The 21,592-nt window shown below is 46.9% G+C and overlaps 1 protein-coding gene across 1 annotated transcript in view; it reads right to left on the reverse strand.

Annotated features, from left to right (window-relative positions):
* LOC140384399 (uncharacterized) overlaps positions 1 to 19,445 on the reverse strand; it is a 57,158-nt gene extending 37,713 nt beyond the window's left edge. Inside the window, exon 1 of the mRNA XM_072466071.1 lies at positions 19,376 to 19,445. The gene's annotated coding sequence lies outside the window, so the exon portion shown is untranslated. The remainder of the gene's footprint in view (positions 1 to 19,375) is intronic.
* Between the last annotated feature and the right edge of the window lie 2,147 nt (positions 19,446 to 21,592).

Raw genomic sequence — 21,592 nt, forward strand, 5'->3', positions numbered from 1 at the left:
CTCATGTGTATCAGAAGGAGTTGGTAAAGAAGTCACAATTTTAAGAGGTACGGGAGCTAGTCAATCTTTAATGGTAAGAGATGAGGAGTTATGTAGGTTGGGAAGAATGTTGCCAGAATAGGTGGTAATATATGGAATTCAGGGTGAGAGAAGTAGCGTTTCATTTTTAAGGTAATGTGGGAAAGTCCAGTGAAGATTGGTGAAGTGGTACTAGGAGTAATAGAGAAACTATCTTGTTCAGGAATACAGTATCTTGGGTAATGATATAGATGGATCGCAAGTGGGAGTGATGCCTCCTGTGGTTGATAAGCCAGTGGAAAATCAGACAACTGAAGTGTTGAAGGACGAATATCCTGGGATTTTTCCGGACTGTGTAGAAACAAGGTCGCAAAGTCACAGGTTAAGACAAGAGGAGAAATCAAAGAGTGAAGATGACGTTGAACTGCAATTGTCAAAAACTATTTTTGGTCAGATGGTTGAAAGAGAACAAGAACAGGTGGTGGATGAGGCGGATATTTTTAGTTCAGGAAAATTGGCGGAGTTACAACAAAAAGATCTAGAAATAAAACGGATGTATCAGAAAGCATTCACGGAAGAGGAATCTGCATGTGTACCAGAGTGTTATTACCATAAAAGTGATGTCTTGGTGAGAAAATGGGGACCTTTACATATGCAGGCGGATGAAAAGTGGGCAGAAGTTCATCAAGTAGTATTGCCGGTAGGGTATAGGAAGGAGGTGTTGCGAGTTGCACATGAGGTACCAGTGGGAGGTCATGTGGGGACAAGGAAAACTCAAGCTAAAATCCAGAAACATTTTTATTGGCCTGGACGACATCAAAATGTAGTTAAATTTTGTCAGTCATGTCACACATGTCAAGTGATAGGGAAACCTCAAGCAGTGATAAAACTAGTGCCCTTAATACCCATTCCAGCATTTGAGGAACCTTTTACATGGGTCCTAATTGATTGTGTAGGACCGCTTCCTCAAACAAAAAGTGGGAATCAATATCTTTTGACTATAATGGATGTGTCTACTAGGTTTCCAGAGGCTATTCCAGTACGTAATATTACAGCTAAAGGCGAGTTACTTAAATTCTTTACTAGCTATGGACTACCCACAGAAATCCAATCGGATCAAGGATCAAATTTTACCTCAAAGTTAATCAAAGAAGTTATGGATAGCTTAGGAATAAAACAATTTAAATCAACTGCGTACCATCCAGAATCGCAGGGACCATTAGAAAATGCATCAGGCATTAAAGACATTGTTGAGGACTTATTGTCAAGATTATCCAGAGGATTGGGATAAAGGAATTCCATTCGTACTGTTTGCAATTAGGGATGCACCTAATGAGTCAACCAAACGTAGTCCTTTTGAACTAATTTTTGGTCATGAGGTAAGAGGACCATTTAAATTGATTAAGGAAAAATTGGTGGGTGAGAAATCGGAAATTACATTATTGGATTACGTGTCAAATTTTAGGGAACGATTAAATAGAGCAGGTGAATTGGTTAGACAACATTTAAACGGTGCACAAAATGTGATGAAACGGGTAGCGGACAAGAAATCCAAAGTTCGTAGTTTTGCCAGTGGAGATAAAGTTTTAGTGTTGTTACCAGTGGTAGATGAACCTTTAAAAGCAAGGTTTTGTGGACCTTATCAGATTGAAAGGAAATTAAGTGAGGTGAATTATGTGGTAAGAACACCAGATAGAAAAAGAATCACCGAGTGTGGCATTTGAATATGCTTAAAAGGTACTTTGAAAGGGAAGGAGAGAAAAAGGAGGAGGTTTTAATGATTCTAACTCAAAGTGACAAACCAAATCCAGATGACTGTGAATTTCACATACCTCAAATTAAATTGGAAAATGAGGATGTTCTTAAACATTGGGTTAAATTGGTGAGTTATCTTCCAGAGGAAAAACAAACTGACTTGAAAGAGTTATTGATATCACATGGGCAAGTTTGTGGAGATAAATTGGGAAGTACTAAAATGGCTATACATGATGTAGATGTGGGAAATACTGTTTCAATCAAACAACATCCATATAGACTTAACCCTTTAAAATTAGCACAGGATAACAAAGAGATTGAGACTATGCTTAAAAATGGCATAATTGAAGTGGGTTGCAGTCAATGGAGCTCACCCATAGTGATGGTGCCTAAACCAGACGGTACCCAACGGTTGTGTGTGGACTATAGAAAGGTTACTGCAGTTACAAGAACGGACTCTTATCCTATCCCACGTTTGGAGGATTGCATTGAGAAAGTGGGACAGTCCGCTTTTATTTCCAAATTGGATTTACTTAAAGGTTACTGGCAGGTACCTTTAGCTGAAAGGGCGAAGGACATTTCAGCTTTTGTGACTCCAGATGGTATATACCAATTCAAAGTTATGCCATTTGGCATGAAAAACGCCCCAGCCACATTTCAATGGTTAACTAACAAAGTTGTTTCAGGATTACCCAATTGTGCGGTATACATCGACGATGTGGTAATTTTCAGCCAGACATGGAAAGAACATTTAAAACATCTGATGGAGTTATTCGATCGACTTCAGGAGGCGGGTTTGGTGATAAACCTAGCCAAAAGTGAATTTGGAAAAGCCCGGATCACTTTCCTTGAGGTGTTATCAATACCCTCGAGAAAAAGGGAAATAATGCAATTTCTTGGCATGAGTGGATTTGATCGAACATTTGTGCAAAAGTTTTGTTGTGTGATTGCTCCACTGATGGACTTGCTCAAGAAGCGTAACAAATTCCAGTGGACAGCGGAATGTCAACAGGCATTTGACTGCCTGAAAGCTGTGATAACCAATGCTCCTGTGTTGGAGAAGTGCAAGGGACTCTATGATCAGATTTAAAGTATCTGACTTTAAAGAGAAATGCCGAGGCGTAGAGAAATGGACGGATCGTGCAGAGACCTTCTTGTTCAAAGAGACTGTCAATCGAGAAGAATTTCAGTTCGAGGAAGAAGAACGGGGAAACAAATGGACTATATTATTATACCTGTTTGTGTGTTGTTTTTTTGAAACGAAAAGTATATTTACTGTGTGCATTTCTTAAAGGATGGTGAAAACGTGAAAAATGAAACCACCTTGAAGTTGATGGGGGGTTTTTTCTTGGGGGGGAAGGTGTCATGTGAGAGCATCCTTTAAGAAATGGGTGTTTAAGAAATGTACCTTTAAGAAATGGACCTGCTCATGTTACTGGAGTGATGTCAGAGTGTGGGTGGAGCTGAGCTCTGGTTCTGCTTTTTAGTTTCTGTTTGAGAAAGAGCTTGGGTGTGTCTGGGTTTTTCAGTGAGCTGCTCTGCTGTTGATCTCTGCCCTCCAAAGCCTATCTATGGATCATTTGGCGAACTCAGAATTGTAAAAAGGTCTCAGTATTAAATGTAAACCTAATGTGTTCCTGTTTGAAGGTTTGTTAAGTCTTTTGGGTGTAAAAGGATAGCATACAGGTTACTTAGTGTTGTATTCTTTGGGGGGTGTATTTGATTTACTGGTTGCTAAGTTATTCACTGTTTGTTTTAAAAAGGTTAACTTGAGTTCATAGAATAAACATTGTTTTGTTTTTAAAAAACACTGGCCCATTTTCTGCTGTACCATACCTGTAGAGTGAGCCGTGTGCTCCCCATACCACAATCTATTAAAAGTCATGGATCAGATGAACTCCATGATACACTTTGGGGTTCTCTAAACCCTGGCCCATAACACAGCCCTCCAATCAGAAAAGCACCCATCCATTGCTACTCTCTGCCTTCTATGACCTAGCCAGTTCTGTATCCATCTTGCCAGTTCACCCCTGATCCTGTGTGACTTCACCTTTTGTACCAGTCTGCCATGAGGGACCTTGTCAAACGCCTTACTGAAGTCCATATAGACAACATCCACTGCTCTACCTCATCAATCATCTCTGTGACCTCTTCGAAAAACTCTATCAAGATGCGCCAGTAAGTGCATTCTCATTGACATCTTCCATCTGCTGAATCCACAATTGCAACCTCAGAGCCGGCCATGGGCCACATTATCATTGATACCAAATAGTTTGGCAAATAAAAATAGCAGTGAGCTCGAACACATAACTAAATGTTATTATGTAAGCTCTCAAAATTATTCTGACATTTCTTGTTCGTTTATGTTCATTAGAATTGCTTTAAAATTGAAAGGCAGTCAGTTTAGTGGAATGAGGTCTTTATTCAGGGATTTGTAACTAAACTGACATCACAACAGCTACATTTCCCATCAAAACAAAAAACCTCAGGATATAATGAACAAAAATTATTTTACAAATTTTCAATAAACACTATAACTATTGTTCATGTTCAGAGGGCCAGTCAATATCTAGAAAGAGAAAGGATATGTATGTCTGTGCACACCCATCATCAAATTGAACACGTGAAGATAAGTGGACACTAGTGAGTTTGGTTTTTGCTCCTCCTCTTGCTCCTTTTCCCCCCAAATATACAACATTATTTCAGTTAAAGCTGCCTTTCCTCCTGTAGTGATACCAAGATTGTGTTGTAATTCACCGACTGACCACTAGGAGCCTCACTAGTGTATAAGTGAATGTTAGTCAGCTGACTCCTCAGACTGACTGGAGAGCTGGAAAAGAGAGGCTGCGCCTGCATGGTTTTGCTGTTTGCTGTTATTAGTCCATTGTCTTGTATATAGTTCACCCACAGTTCAAGTTAATAAATTGTTTATAACTTTAACTAAAAGTGTTCTTGTAATAAATCAAGTAATCCGACAAGAACATTACATGGTACAAGTACTCGAAGATATTAAACACTGTCACAGAGATTTGAAGATTTTGCAGTCTACAAGAATTTAACAACATGGAGTTGTTGAAGCCACCAAAGAGTATGAGCTTTCATGGTAATGTGGACAGCAACTGGCAGGTATTAAAACAAAAATGTAATCTGTTTCTTATTGCAGTAAATTTAGAAGATCAATCAGATTCATGTAAGATAGTAAAAATTTTAACAAAGTAATTTGAAGATCTGATGCCCATTGCAACCCGAGGAAGAATGAAATTTGTGAATGCTAAGTGAATAGATTACATTTACAGAAGACAGGAGAGCCCATAGATCAGTCCATCACTGATTTAAAGTTAAAAGCTAAAACCTGTGATATTTCTGAGTTGGAATTATCCATGATTCGGGACCAGATTGTATTTGGTGTGAATGAAAATAAGCTGAGGGAATGGTTGCTGAGGGATTCGGAACTGTCTTTGGAAAAACAGTTAAGATTTGTCAGGCTCACCTGCTAGCAGCACAGCATTCTGAAATGTTCCTCAGTAATGGCGCTTCTTCTTGGAGGAGAAAACTCCGGTTGCCGCCCTTTTCCCAAAAAGCCGGGAAACTTCCAAAAAAATGCGGTAAAGTTCCTGCAGTTCTTCACACACCAACAAACAGGTTAAAGATCAGAATGAAGTATTTCTGTGTAAAAGATGTGGTCAAAGACACAAATTCAGACAGTGTCTTGCGTTTGGCATGTTTTGTTTCAGATGCAAAGAAAAAATCACTTTGCTCAGAATTGATATCTAAGCCCAACCCCAGATCAGTCAGCACAGTGGAAGACACAGTCTCCACTGATGAAACATCATTGTTTGTTGGAGTAATAGCAAAGAAGAAGAATTTTTTGGAGATGTCAAAAAATTCTCCAGCACTTAAAAAAGTGCAAACTGATACTCATTTAAAATAAATGAGGTTGATGAGGACAAATGGCTGCTACCACTTGAAGTGAACGGTACAATGGTCCGAATGAAGTTAGACACTGGTGCCAAAGCCAATTTAATCAGCACGACTGATTTAAAAAATCTAAAAATTCAGCCGATTAGAAGAAATCACAAAATATCTCTGAAACATTATAATGGTTCAATCATCAAATGTTATGGTGCTTGTGACCTGAGTGTGGTGGTAAAGAACACAGTTTATTCTGTCCCATTCTATATTGTATCCAAGTGCTTGGATTCATTATTCGGTGATCAGTCCTATGAAGAATTAGGTCGAGTGCAGTTGGTATATCGCATCCACATTATCAGCAAATTCAGCGATGTGTTCACAGGTTTTGGTACACTACCATTCACCTACAAGATACAACTCAAAGAGAGCAAAACCTATGATACAGGCACCCAGAAGAGTACCTGCATCTCTTTGGGGTCGCCTCAAAAAGGAGCTAGGCAGTATGACAAAGTTAAAAGTAATCAGAAAAATAGAAGAACCTAATGACTGGGTAAACGCCATAGAAAAAGAATGGCGATATTCGCATATGCATGGATCCTAAAGTTCTTAACAAGAATATCAAAAGAGAACATTACCATATGCCAAAGTATGAGGAATTCACATCTGAGATGGCTGGTGCATAATTCTTTATGAACCTTGACGCATCTTAGGGTTTCAGTCAACTAAAGCTAGAGGACCAAAGTACAAAATACTGCACTTTCAGTACGCCATTTTACGGTACTTCTTTCTGACAAAGCCGTTTGGCATAATTGCTGGATCAGAAATCTTTCACAGCGTCATGGAGCACATCATCATAGGCACCGAAGGTGTACGTGTGTATGTGGATGATCACTTGGGGCTCAACCATACAAGAGCACAATACAAAATTGCTTCTATTGAGCGTAGGAGAAATGGGCTGAAGTTCAACAAGCCAAAGTGCCAATTTGGAGTAACTGACGTCACATTCCTAGATAACAAGCTCTCATCGCAAGACATTGAACCTGACAAGGACAAAATCCAAGCAATTCTCAACATGCCAAAACCACACAACAAGAAAGCCATCTGAAGAGTGATGGGTATGATCAATTTTAAAAGGAAATTCATTCCAACACTGTCAGCAAAAACAACACATTTACGTGATCTCCTGCGCAAGACAACGGATTAATCTTGGATGAGCAACATGAGCAAGAGCGGAAGAAGCTCAAGACTTCACGAAGCACCACGCCAGTTCTCAAGATTTTTGGCCCAGCTAAGCAGATTAAAGTGTCAACAGACGTGTTCAAAGATGATCGGGGAGCAGTTATTCTGTAACTCGAGCATGACGATTGGAAACCAGTATGCATTACGATCCATGATGAGAACAGAGCAGAGGTACGCTCAAATCAAAAAAGAATGCCTGGGTTTAGTTGTAGGCTGTAAGAAATTCCACAACTACGCGGGCAGTGGCGTCAAGTCTAGTTTGAGCTATGGAGCAGCACATCCAGAAACTGACCTTCTTCATAGACCAGCTTATGCAGCATCTCACCAGCTGCCTGGCTATACCAGTACACATCACCCCACAGGTACCAAATAGTTTTGATAATCCCCCCGCCGCCCCCCGCTGACAATTAATTTTCACTAAAGAAGTAGACAAATGGCTGCCACCTCCGGACGAACCATAGCCTTGACCCTCTTAGTGCGAACTTGATTTTCTCAAGACTGAGAAAGCCTGCCATGTCATTGGCCCAGGTCTCTGATTCCGGGGGCTTTGAGTCCCTCCATCCTAACAGTCCCTCCGGGCTACCAAGGAGGCAAAGGCCAAGACGTCGACCTCTCTCGCCCCTTGGACTCCCGGGTCCTCCGACACTCTGAAAAGCGCCACCTCTGGACTCGGTGCCACCCTTACTTTTAACACCGTGGAGATGACATCTGCAAACCCCTGCCAGAATCCCCTAAGCTTCGAACATGCCCAAAACACGTGGACATGGTTCGCTGGCCCTCCCGCACATGTGTCTTCTATCCCAAAAAACTTGCTCATCCGGGCCACTGTCATGTGTGCCTGGTGAACGACCTTAAACTGTATCAGGCTGAGCCTGGCGCTTCATGTGGACGTGTTACCCTGCTTAGCGCATCCGCTCAGAGACCTGCCTCTATCTCTCCCCCTAACTCATCCTCCCATTTGTGCTTTAGCTCCTTTGGCGGCGTTTCCTCTGACTCCATGAGTTCTTTATAGATATGAGACCTACAAGCATTTAGAGAGGCAAGGAATGATTCGGGGCAGTCAGCATGGCTTTGTGCGTGGAAAATCATGTCTCACAAATTTGATTGAGTTTTTTGAGGGGGTGACCAAGAAGGTAGATGAGGGCAGTGCAGTAGACGTTGTCTACATGGACTTTAGCAAAGCCTTTGACAAGGTACCGCATGGTAGGTTGTTGCAGAAGGTTAAAGCTCACGGGATCCAGGGTGAGGTTGCCAATTGGATTCAAAATTGGCTGGACGACAGAAGGCAGAGGGTGGTTGTAGAGGGTTGTTTTTCAAACTGGAGGCCTGTGACCAGTGGTGTGCCTCAGGGATCGGTGCTGGGTCCACTGTTATTTGTGATTTATATTAATGATTTGGATGAGAATTTAGGAGGCATGGTTAGTAAGTTTGCAGATGACACCAAGATTGGTGGCACAGTGGATAGTGAAGAAGGTTATCTAGGATTGCAACGGGATCTTGATCAATTAGGCCAGTGGGCCAACGAATGGCAGATGGAGTTTAATTTAGATAAATGTGAGGTGATGCATTTTGGCAGATCGAATCAGGCCAGGACCTACTCAGTTAATGGTATGGCGTTGGGGAGAGTTATAGAACAAAGAGATCTAGGAGTACAGGTTCATAGCTCCTTGAAGGTGGAGTCGCAGGTGGACAGGGTGGTGAAGAAGGCATTCGGCATGCTTGGTTTCATTGGTCAGAACATTGAATACAGGAGTTGGGACGTCTTGTTGAAGTTGTACAAGACATTGGTACGGCCACACTTGGAATACTGTGTGCAGTTATGGTCACCCTATTATAGAAAGGATATTATTAAACTAGAAAGAGTGCAGAAAAGATTTACTAGGATATTGCCGGGACTTGATGGTTTGAGTTATAAGGAGAGGCTGGATAGACTGGGACTTTTTTCCCTGGAGCGTAGGAGGCTTAGGGGTGATCTTATAGAGGTCTATAAAATAATGAGGGGCATAGATAAGGTAGATAGTCAACATCTTTTCCCAAAGGTAGGGGAGTCTAAAACTAGAGGGCATAGGTTTAAGGTGAGAGGGGAGAGATTCAGAAGGGCCCAGAGGGACAATTTCTTCACTCAGAGGGTAGTGAGTGTCTGGAATGGGCTGCCAGAGGTAGTAGTAGAGGCGGGTACAATTGTGTCTTTTAAAAAGCATTTAGATAGTTACATGGGTAAGATGGGTATAGAGGGTTATGGGCCAAGTGCGGGCAACTGGGACTAGCTTAATGGTAAAAACTGGGCGGCATGGACTGGTTGGGCCGAAGGGCCTGTTTCCATGCTGTAAACTTCTATGATTCTATGATTCTACCTTCCCCTTTCCCACCCATACTCTAGAAATTACCCTATCTTGTATCCCCCGTGGCGGTAGGAGTGAGAAGGTTGGAACCTGCCTTCGCAAGAAGTCCCTAATCTGCAGATACCTAAACCCATTCCCTCCCGTCAACTCAAACTTCTCCTCTAACTCCCTCAAACCGGGAAAGCTCCCATCGATAAACAAATCCCCCATCCTCCCGATCCCTGTTCTCTGCCATCTCTGAAACCCTCCATCTAGTCTGCCTGGGGCAAACCGATGGTTGCTACAGATTGGAGCCCAAACCGATGCTCCCTCCACTCTCACATATTTTCTCCACTGCTCCCAGACTCTCAGGGCTGCCACTACCACCGGGCTTGTGGAGTACCGGGCCGGCAAGAATGGCAGAGGTGCTGTGATCAATGCCCCTAAACTCGTGTCCTTACAAGATGCTGCCTCTACCTGCTCCCACACCGACTCTTCCCCCACTATCCACTTCCTAATCATGGCTATATTTGCCGCCCAGTAATGGTTGCTAATGTTTGGAAGCACCAGCCCACCCTCCCCCCGGCCATGCTCCAGCATCACCACCTTCACTCGCGGTTTTATCCGCTCAAACAAAACTAGAGATTAGCTTAGTTACTCGCTTGAAAAAGGCCTTTGGGATAAAATGGGGAGGCACTGAAAATCAAACCGGAATCTCGGGGGAGACCGGCATTTTCACTGTCTGTACCCTCTCCGCCAGTGATAACGGGAGCATATCCTACCTTCGGAAGTCCTCTTTCATTTGTTCCACTAACCGGGTCAAGTTTAGATTATGTAACATCCCCCAGTCTCGTGCCACCTAGATCCCTAAATAACGGAAGCTACCTCCCACCACTCTTAGTCTCCCCTCCTGCCCCCGTGCCTGAATCGCAAACATCTTGCTTTTTCCCATATTTAATTTGTACTCCGAAAAACATCCAAATTCCCTAAAACCCTCATGATCTCTCCCATCCTCTCTAACGGGTCGGAAACATACAGGAGCAGGTCATCGGTGTATAACGAGACCCCGTGTTCCACCCTACCCCGGACCAACCCCTTCCAGCTCTTAACGCCATAACCAGTGGCTCAATGGCCAGAGCGAACAGCAATGGAGAGAGGGAGCATCCCTGCCTAGTCCCCCGGTGCAGTCTAAAATAGCCCGATGTCAGACGATTCGTTCGAACATTCGCCTCTGGTGCCTGGTACAGCAGCCTGACCCAGTCGATGAAACCCCACCCGAACCGTCCCAACACCTCCCACAGATAGTTCCATTCCACCCGGTCAAAGGTCTTCTCTGCGTCCATTGTGATCACTACCTCCACCTCCTTACCCTCCGGTAATCATGATTACATTCAGGAGCCTTCTAACGTTGGCTGTATACTGTCTCCCCTCAATGAACCCTGTCTGGTCTTCCCCTATCACCTCCGGGACACAGTCTTCAATCCTTGAGGACAAGATTTTAGCCAGCAGTTTGGCATCAACATTCAACAGGGAGATCGGCCTGTAAGACCCGCATAGCTCGGGGTCCTTCTCCCGCTTCAGGATCAGTGCGATCGAGGCCTGTGACATTGTCGAGGGAAGTACACCACGCTCCCTTGCCTCATTAAACGTCCTCACCAACAGTGGGCCCAGCATCTCAGAGACCCTTTTATAAAATTCCACTGGGTAACCATCTGGTCCCGGGGCCTTGCCCGACTGCATGGCCTCCAGCCCCTCTGCTATTTCTTCAATCCCGATTGAGGCTCCCAGCCCTTCTACCAACCCTTCGTCCACCTTTGGGAACTCCAGCCCTCCCAGAAATTGCCTCATTCCTCCCACTCCAGCTGGGGATTCTGACTCGTATAGCCTGCTGTAAAACTCCTTGAACACTCTGTTGACCCCTGCTGTGTCCAAGATTGTGTTCCCTCCTCTGTCCTTCACTTTCCCTATCTCCCTAGCTGTCTCTCTTTTCCTGAGCTGGTTGTGCAAGCACTCTACTGGCCTTCTCTTTGTGCGCATATATCGCCCCCTCGTCTTCCTCAACTGCTCCACCGCCTTCCCCGTAGATAACAAGCCAAATTCCACCTGTAGCCTCCGTCGTTCCTTCAGTAATCCTACCTCCGGGGCCTCCGCATACCTCCTGTCTATCTGAAGTATTTCCCCGACCAACCTATCCGTTTCTGCCCTCCCTTCTCCCTATGGGCCTGAAGTGAAATCAGCTCCCCTCTGACAACTGCCTTCAGCGCTCCCCAAACCATTTCTGCTGAGTTCTGGATGGATTCCCTCAACTGCCCGCACACACCCTCGTCCGCTAACAGTCCTACATCCAATCTCCATTGCGGGCGCTGACCACCCTCCTTGGTCACCTTTAGATCCACCCAATGTGGGGCATGGTCCGAGATAGCAATCGCCGAATACTCTGTGTCAACCATCCCCACCAGTAAAGCCCTGTTCAAAATAAGATCCGTGATCTTCCCTAACATCCGTCTTACAAACTCCACATCATCCCAGTTTGGTGCGTAGATATTCACAAGCACCACTGGCAACCCTTCCAGCTTCCCGCTAACCATGATATTTCTAAACCCCCCCCCCCTGCCCGGCCCATCCCTTCTTCAGCTTGGTCTGATCAATTAATTGTCTCCTGTAGCAAACCTGACCCCAGAGCTCTCTGTGAGTCCATGTTCTCCATATAAAAGTATGTTTTTATGCACGTTCAATCTCAAATTCCACTTTTGCTGTTAAATCTGCACTGGTGCTAAGTTCAAAAGGTGTTTCTATCTCAAATTTTCTCTATTAGCAACTTTTCTTCCTCTCTGCTTCTGTTCTCTCTATAAATACATATTAAACACCCTCACCAACAGTGGGCCCAGCATCTCAGAGACCTTTTTATACAATTTCACTGGGTAACCATCTGATCCTGGGCAGCACGGTAGCACTGTGGCTAGCACAGTTGCTTCACAGCTCCAGGGTCCCAGGTTCGATTCCGGCTTGGGTCACTGTCTGTGCGGAGCCTGCACATCCTCCCCGTGTGTGCGTGGGTTTCCTCCAGGTGCTCAGACAGTGACTCAAGCCGGAATCGAACCTGGGATCCTGGAGCTGTGAAGCAATTGTGCTATCCACAATGCTACCGTGCTGCCCCTATTGATAGGATGCAGAGCTGGAACAAAAAATGGCAGATGGAGTTTAACCCTGATAAGTGTGAGGTGACTCATTTTGGTGGGAAACATTTGAATGCGGATTACAGGGTCAACGGGAGGGTTCTGAGGAATGTGGAGGAACAGAGAGATCTTGGGTTCATGTCCACAGATCTCTGAAGGTTGCCACTCAAGTTGATAGAGCCGTGAAGAAGGCCTATAGTGTGTTAGCGTTTATTAACAGGGGGCATGAGTTTAAGAGCAGTGGGGTTATGCTGCAACTGTACATGACCCTGCTGAGACCACATTTGGAGTATTGTGTGCAGTTCTGGTCACCTCATTATAGGAAGGATGTGGAAGCATTGGAAAGGGTGCAAAGGAGATTTGCCAGGATGCTGCCTTGTTTGGAGGATAGGTCTTATGAGGAAAGGTTGAGGGAGCTAGGGCTTTTCTCTTTGGAGCGCAGGAGGATGAGAGGTGACTTAATAGAGGTTTATAAGATGATGAGGGGGTTAGATAGAGTGGATGTTCAGAGACTATTTCCTCGGGTGAATGAAGCTGTTACAAGGGGGCATAACTATAAGGTTCAGGATGGGAGATATAGGAGGGATGTCCGAGGTAAGTTCTTTACTCAGAGAGTGGTTAGAGTGTGGAATGGACTGCCTGCTGTGATAGTGGAGTCGGAACTTTCAAGCGGTTATTGGATAGGCACATGGAGCACACCATAATGACAGGGAGTGGGATAGCTTGATCTTGGTTTCGGACAAGGCTCGGCACAACATCGAGGGCCGAAGGGCCTGTTCTGTGCTGTACTGTTCTATGTTCTATGTTCACCTACGACTTTTCATCAAAGTTCCACCCAGTTCTGTGTAAAAAGAGCTCTTTTCTGTGACTTTAAGCATTAGCAGCCCTGTATGTGACCATTCACTCCATGGTCACAACCGGAAGTCTCAAGAGTACATATTGTTAAGTATTTGTTGAAGAAAGCAATGGACAGCCAATCTGATCCATATCTCGCACTATTGAGTTTCAGAGCGTCAACAGTGTCACATGATCGCCAACCCAGTTACTCATAAATAGAAGAAGGAGAATACGGCGGGAAATGCAAAACATTAAAGAGAAACCAAAGCAGTTATATGATAGAACTTTACCACCTCTGAGAAGTGATGACATTGGGAAAGTAGAAGATTCAGGCAATTGGTCGAAAAAACCATTGTACTTGAAGAAGTAGCACCTCGTTCCTACAATGTACAGACAGAGGAAGGGTTGGTTTAAAGAAGAAATCGTCGCGCACTCTTGAAAAGCAGAGAAGACTTTCACAACAATGTGATGGATGACAAACCTGCTTCAGAATCAACGCAAGCTGAGTGTCAGATAGTTCAGCAGTTCCTGAGCATGAGAATGTCCTGGGAAACATTGAATCTACAAGTTCTGAGCTGCAAGGTCAAACTTTGAGAATATCAACCTGAGGCAGAAGAAAACCTGGTCGACTCAATTTGTGGATTTGGACGATTTGTACATACGATGCTTGCGGTTCCATATATTTCTATATATATCTATCTATATACATATATATATAGTTGTTGAACCAGTTTAAAAAATTTAAAGTAAATTATAGGTAGACTCATAGGCTCATGATAGCACATGAAAATATATGATGATAATGTATTAATTTATTCTTCAAAGGAAAGGGAGTGTAGTGATATTATGGTTGTGTTGTAATTCACCAACGGACCACTAGGAGTCTCACTAGTACATAAGTGAATGATAGTCAGCTGACTCCTCAGACTGACTGGAGAGCTGGAATCATAGAATTTACAGTGCAGAAGGAGGTCATTCGGCCCAGCGAGTCTGCACTGCCCCTTGGAAAGAGCACCCTACCCAAACCCACACCTCCACACTATCCCTGTAACCCAGTAACCCACCCAACCTTTTTTGGACACTAAGGGCAATTTATCATGGCCAATCCACCTAACCTGCACATCTTTGGACTGTGGGAGGAAACCGGAGCACCGGAGGAAACCCACGCAGGCACGGGGAGAATATGCAGACACTGCACAGACAGTGACCCAAGCCAGGAATCGAACCTGGGACCCTGGAGCTGTGAAGAAAGTGCGCTAACCATTGTGCTACCGTGCTGCTTCTCATGGAAAGTCTGCTTCTCCATGATTTTGCTGTTATCTTTTTCTATAAATTTAGGGTACCCACTTCATTTTTTTTCCAATAGTGGTAGTCACCACTGTTGTATTATATTGTATATACTGCACTGCATACGAGGGTATTACGGTAGGACCCCTGTACTACAGGTACGGGGGTAGATCCCTGCCTGCTGGCTTCGCCAACTGCAGCCATTTTGGCAGCAGCTGTAGGAGGCCACACATCTCTGTGTAATAAAGCCTCGATTACTCTCTACTTTCGTCTCGTCATATTTGAGAGTGCATCAATTTATTACACAGCGATTTTACAAAGATGGATCTCCGCATCAAGCCGGATCGCCTGCAGCTGCATCCTCAAGCAGACAACGCCAAAAAGGACTTTGCACATTGGCTAACTTGCTTTGAAGCATACATCGGATCTGCGACAGACCCAATCCCAGAAGCACAGAAGCTCCAGATTCTGTACAGGCGGCTGAGCTCCGATGTCTTTCCCCTCATCCAGGACGCGCCGACCTACACAGAGGCCATGGCGCTACTGAAGGAGAACTACGCTCAGCAGACCAACAAGATCTACGCCAGGCACCTCCTGTCCACGCGGCACCAACTTCATGGTGAGGCTGTGGAAGATTTTTGGCGAGCCCTGCTCGCCCTGGTGAGAGACTGTGATTTCCAGGCCGTTTTGGCCGCAGAACATTTTAACCTGCTGATGAGAGACGCGTTCATTACGGGCACAGGGTCGGCCTACATCCGCCAGCGCCTCTTAGAAGGAGCTATACTTGACCTCGTGGCAACCAAGAATCTAGCGCTCTCGCCACCATCTTGGTTGCCTCACAACCAATGTGCGGAGCCATCTTGCCTGCCCCAGGACACGTGCGACCCAAGGGCGCCGCCATCTTGGCTGCCTCAGGACACGTGCGGCCCATGGGTGCCGCCATCTTCCCCGCCTCAGGACCCCTGCCCGCACCTCATCGGGCCACTCATCGCCTGCAACCGCCGACGACCAGCCACGTCTCGCCTCCGTCACGATCGACCAGTCCCGACCGCACAACCTCGCGACCGCGTCGACAAAGGTGAAGGTCGACGGGCATGAGATATCCTGCCTTCTGGACTCCGGGAGCACTGAGAGCTTCATCCACCCCGATATGGTAAGGCGCTGCTCCCTCGCGGTACACCCCATTAACCAAAGAATCTCCCTGGCCTCCGGATCCCACTCCGTGGCGATCCGGGGGTACTGCATCGCCACCCTCACCATCCAGGGCATAGAGTTCAGCGGCTTCCAGCTCTACGTCCTCCCCAACCTCTGCGCTGCCTTGCTACTCGGCCTAGACTTCCATTGCAACCTCCAGAGCCTAACTCTGAAATTTGGCGGGCCCCTACCACCCCTTACTGTATGCGGCCTCACGACCCTTAAGGTCGACCCGCCTTCTCTGTTTGCAAACCTCACCCTGGATTGTAAACCCGTCGCCACCAGGAGCAGATGGTACAGTGCCCAGGACAGCACCTTCATCAGGTCTGAGGTCCAGCGGCTGCTGCGGTAAGGTATCATCGAGGCCAGCAGGTAGTGCTGAAAACGGGGGAGAAAAACAGGATGGTCGTTGACTACAGTCAGACCATCAATCGGTACACGCAGTTCAACACGTAACAGCCCCCCCCCCCCCCCCCCCCCCCCCCGCCCTCCCCCCCACGCATATCTGATATGGTCAATCAGATTGCACAGTACCAGGTCTTCTCGACAGTGGACCTGAAATCTGCCTACCACCAGCTCCCCATTCGCAAGGCGGACCGCCCGTACACCACCTTTACCATTTCCTTAGGGTTCCCTTCGGCGTCACTAACGGGGTCTCGGTCTTCCAACGGGAGATGGACCAAATGGTTGACCGGTACGGACTGCGGGCCATTTTCCCGTACCTGGATAACATCACCATCTGCGGCCACGACCAGCTGGACCACGACGCTAACCTTTCCAAATTTCTCCACACCGCCAAACTCCTCAACCTAACCTACAACAATGAGAAGTGTGTGTTCAGCACGAACCGATTAGCCATCCTCAGCTATGTGGTTCAGAACGGAGTTCTAGGACCTGACCCCGATCGCATGCGCCCCCTCAAGGATCTCCCCCTTCCCCACTGCCCCAAGGCCCTCAAACGATGCCTGGGGCTCTTTTCATACTACGCTCAGTGGGTCCCTAGCTATGCGGACAAGGCCCGCCCACTCATCCACTCCACCGGTTTCCCACTGACGGCCGAGGCTCACCAGACCTTCAACCGTATCAAGGCCGACATCGCCAAGGCCGCGATGCACACGGTCGACGAGACGCTCCCCTTCCAAGTCGAGAGCGATGCATCAGACGTTGCTCTAGCCGCCACCTTCAACCAGGCAGGCAGGCCTGTGGCATTCTTTTCCCGCACCCTCCATGCCTCTGAAATTCGGCACTCCTCCATCGAAAAGGAGGCCCAAGCTATCGTTGAAGCTGTGCGGCACTGGAGGCATTACCTGGCTGGCAGGAGATTCACTCTCCTCACTGACCAACAGTCGGTTGCCTTCATGTTCAACAACACACAGCGGGGTAAGATCAAAAATGATAAGATCTTGCGGTGGGGGATCGAGCTCTCCACCTTTAATTATGAGATTTTGTATCGCCCCGGTAAGCTTAACGAGCCCCCCGATGCCCTGTCCCGAGGTACATGTGCTAGCGCACAAGTGGACCGACTCCAGACGATACACGACGATCTCTGTCACCCAGGGGTCACCCGCTTTTATCACTCCATTAAGGCCCGCAGTCTGCCCTACTCCATCGAGGAAATCAGGGCTGTCACCAGAGACTGCCAGGTCTGCGCGGAGTGTAAACCGCACTTCTACCGTGCGCGCCTGGTGATGGCCTCCCACCCCTTTGAACGCCTCAGCGCGGACTTCAAAGGGCCCCTCCCCTCCACCGACCGCAACATGTATTTTCTCAATGTAGTCGACGAATATTCCAGATTCCCCTTCGCCATCCCATGCCCCGACATGACGTCTGCCACCGTCATCAAAGCCCTCAACACCATCTTCGCTCTGTTCGGTTTCCCCGCCTACGTCCACAGTGACCGGGGACCCTCATTTATGAGCGATGAGCTGCGCCAGTACCTGCTCAACAGGGGCATTGCCTCGAGCAGGACGACCAGCTACAACCCCCGGGGAAACGGGCAGGTGGAGCGGGAGAATGGGACGGTCTAGAAGGCCGTCCAGCTGGCCCTACGGTCCAGAAATCTCCCAGCCTCCCGCTGGCAGGAGGCCTTCCCCGACGCACTTCACTCCATTCGGTCGCTCCTGTGCACGACGACTAACAAAACCCCCCATGAACGTCTCTTTGCCTTCCCCAGGAAATCCAGCTCTGGGGTTTCGCTCCCAACGTGGCTGTCAGCTCCAGGACCCGTTCTCCTCCGCAAGCACGTGTGGCTCCACAAGGTGGACCCATTGGTTGAGAGGGTACAGCTACTCCACGCAAACCCGCAGTACGCCTATGTAGCATACCCCAATGGCCGCCAAGACACAGTCTCCCTCAGGGACCTGGCACCAGCTGGGTCCCCACACCACCCCCCGCCCCGACGCCACCCTCCCTTCCACCAGCGCACCCCACCACAGCCCCCGCTCCAGGACAATCCGTCCTCCCCTTGGTCCCACCCGGGGATGAAGAGGATGTCGACATGCTCCCGGAGTCACCAACGACCGAGCCGAGGCCTGACTCGCCACTAGCACTGCGGCGCTCTCAACGACGGATCAAGGCGCCCGACCGTCTACATTTTTAACCTTCTCTGAAATTTTAATGACAACCTGTATGTAAATAATTTTCCACCACCCCCGCTGGACACCTTTTTAACGGGGGGTGAATGTGGTAGTCACCACTGTTGTATTATGTTGTATATACTGCACTGCATACGAGGGTGTTATGGTAAGGCCCCTGTACTACAGGTACGGGGGTAGATCCCTGCCTGCTGGCTCCGCCCAGTAGGCGAAGTATAAATGTGCGTGCTCTCCGAACTGCAGCCATTTCGGTAGCAGCTGTAGGAGGCCACACATCTCTGTGTAATAAAGCCTCGATTACTCTCTACTTTCGTCTCGTCGTAATTGATAGTGCATCACCAATTAAGGGGCAATTTAGCCAATCCACCTACCCTGCACACCTTTGGGTTGTGGGGGCGAAACTAACGCAAACACGGGGAGAACGTGCACATGGACAGTGACCCAGAACCGGGATCGAACTTGGGACCTCGGTGCCGTGAGGCAGCAATGCTAACCACTGTGCCACTGTGCTGCCCTGATTTTGCTGTTATCAAGCCATTGTTTTATATATAATTTACTCACAGTTAAAGTTAATAAATTGTTCATAACTTTAACTACAAATGTTCTTGTAATAAATCAGACAATCTGACAAGAACTTTACACCTCCCCTAAATTACACAATAAAATCGCAGTCCAGTTGAATGCTTATTACCATTACTGACACTATCTCCATTATTTCCTCTCACTCTCTTTCCTACCAACTGAAACATAAGAGCTCAATTGAAAAATCAATGCTCAACTTCCCATTTTATGATTTTAGTCCAGACATTATGGATGCTTCTTTCAAAATTTACTAAATTCATTTGTTTGGAATGTTCCATTTTCAGTTAGATTATTCTCAAGTAAGCAAAGCATACCACACTCCACATCCTATTTGAAACAAATATAAGCTAAAATTTCAGCATCAAAAACATTGTCCCCTCATTGATGACAAGAAAGTTCCAAACTTTTAATTGCCAAAAATTGTAATCTTTCGCAAATTAGTATTTTACTCAATACTCACCGCTGAGTTTTGAAATCCTTCTCGAAACTATATTAGCCTCTTTGTTTAAAGTTGGTGGATTTGTTCATTTATAAAGCCGAGTCGCAAATATTTACCCTTTCCTGAGTTGATAATGGGAAAGGTAAACCAAGAAAATAACCAATCAGATTTTGGCTTTTCAATCACGAGAGAATAATTTATTTGTTTTGTAATAAACTCATGGGGCTTATATTAATAATGGAGAAAAGTAAGATCAAAAGTCCAACTTCTAAATTGGAAAGAACTTACTTGAAGTATGAGGGAGTGCCGACAATTAAACAGCCACTTAAAGGGATCAAAAATCCAATTGACAGGAATTTTACATTTTCCGGGCAACTCCCAGGTTGGAGCACGGTCAACACGAGCCAGGTGCAAAGTCACTCAGGCTCTTCCAATGATGCATACATTCTGAAACTCTCAAGGCCGTCGCGACTTCAGCTCCACCAAATTCTCCATTCTCCTGTTGACAGCTCCATTAAGCTTCTCCCCAATCCATGGCAGACTTATTTGATATGAATGGGCTTGTTTCATACACCCCTCCAGATCACCTTTCAACCTGGTGCCCGCCTCGCTCCTGCTGGTAGTACTGCATCAATGTCCTGCCACACTTCACACTGGTTGGTCCTAAACTGGCCAGCCAACATGAAATTATATTGTCCCAATGTTTGTGGATACTATGGCTGCTTACGTTCCTACCAACTACACATTCGATGAGCCCAAACATCACGGCCGGGATTCTCCGAAATCCGCGAGCGATGCTGGCGTCAACGGGCCTCCAGGCCCAGGCATTCACCCCTTCCTAGGGGGCTAGAATGGTGCCGGAGTGCTGTGCGCTGCTCCGGCGCCAAATGCCGGCCCGCCAAGCCCGGCGGGGGTCCACACATGCGCGCCACGGCCGTCTCCGCGGCAGCCTCCGGGCAATATGGCGGAGCCGTACAGGGGCCCCCCTGGAATGAGCCCACCTATTGATCAGTTGCCTCCGATTGCAGACCTGGCCACCGTGGAGGCCCCCCATGGAGTTGGCTCCCCCTCCCCCGCCTCCCCACCAGGATGGCTCCGCAGCCAGAACGCCGAGGTCCCTCCAGGTAGGACCATCCACAAACGACGCCGACGGGACTCGGCGGGCACTCGGCCTGTCGAGCGCGGAGAATCGTCGGGGGGGCGTCAAGCCATCTGGGATGGCCATTTACAAAGGGAAACATGGCCACTTGCAAATAATCACAGGAAATATGGCCAATGCAGGATCCAGACGAACTCAGAGCTTAAGTGTATATTTGCCACTAGATAGCCAGACACTATCGAAACCCCCAGCCGATTTACATTCTAATGGCCCATTTCCCCAGAACAAAAGACTTGTACTCAGGTATCAGATACAGATACAGACTCATCGGCACCACTCCCTTCACTCAGGAAGCCCAAACAGCCAAGGTCAATGACCGCTCAGGACACACCCAGCCATCAAGGCACCCGCCCCTTTATTGGCGAAAATCGAAGGCAGTAATCGAAGCCTGCCGAATTATTGGATCCAAAGCTAAGGATCGCCCAAACGAGCGCAAAACCCCCGAAGGATAAAAAGAGACACTGTTCAGTCTCTTTTGGCCCCGGCGCACCGGCACTCTCTTGGCCCGGCCTACGTCTGATACCAATTGCAGCACCACGACCGGAAGCAAGTTCAAGACCAACGATCTCTACCAGACGGTTGAGCCCTGCAGAAACGAAGTCACTTCTCCAGACCCAGCCACGCAAGATCCAAAAAAGGCCTTGTTCCTCTGCATAAAGCCGGGTGCCTGCAGTTAAGTACAGTTTGTTGTAGTGTTTTATGTTGCATGTCAAAGTAATTCTTGTGTCAATGAACTATCATTGAACTTGAACTAACTAACTGGTTGTTGGGTCTTTGATCGATATCCGGCTAAACCTTGTGGTGGTATCATTTGATACCTGGCAACTCTGAAAAGCAATATCATCATTAATAACTATCAGTATCCAGTTAAAAAGAGTAACATTATTGGCGTCTCCGGTGCGAAATGGCAACATTATTGGCGACTCTGGTGGGATTCGACCTAGAAGTGATTTTGTCACTCCGAGAGAAACCACAAAACTTTGCATTAGAAATCCAATTGGGAAAAGTGAAAGAAACCACAAGTGTAAGGCCCGTATCGATCAAATCGCCAAGATTCGGAATTGTGTATTAACTTGCAT

Source organism: Scyliorhinus torazame, chromosome 10, assembly GCF_047496885.1.
Source record: "Scyliorhinus torazame isolate Kashiwa2021f chromosome 10, sScyTor2.1, whole genome shotgun sequence".
NCBI lineage: Eukaryota > Metazoa > Chordata > Chondrichthyes > Carcharhiniformes > Scyliorhinidae > Scyliorhinus > Scyliorhinus torazame.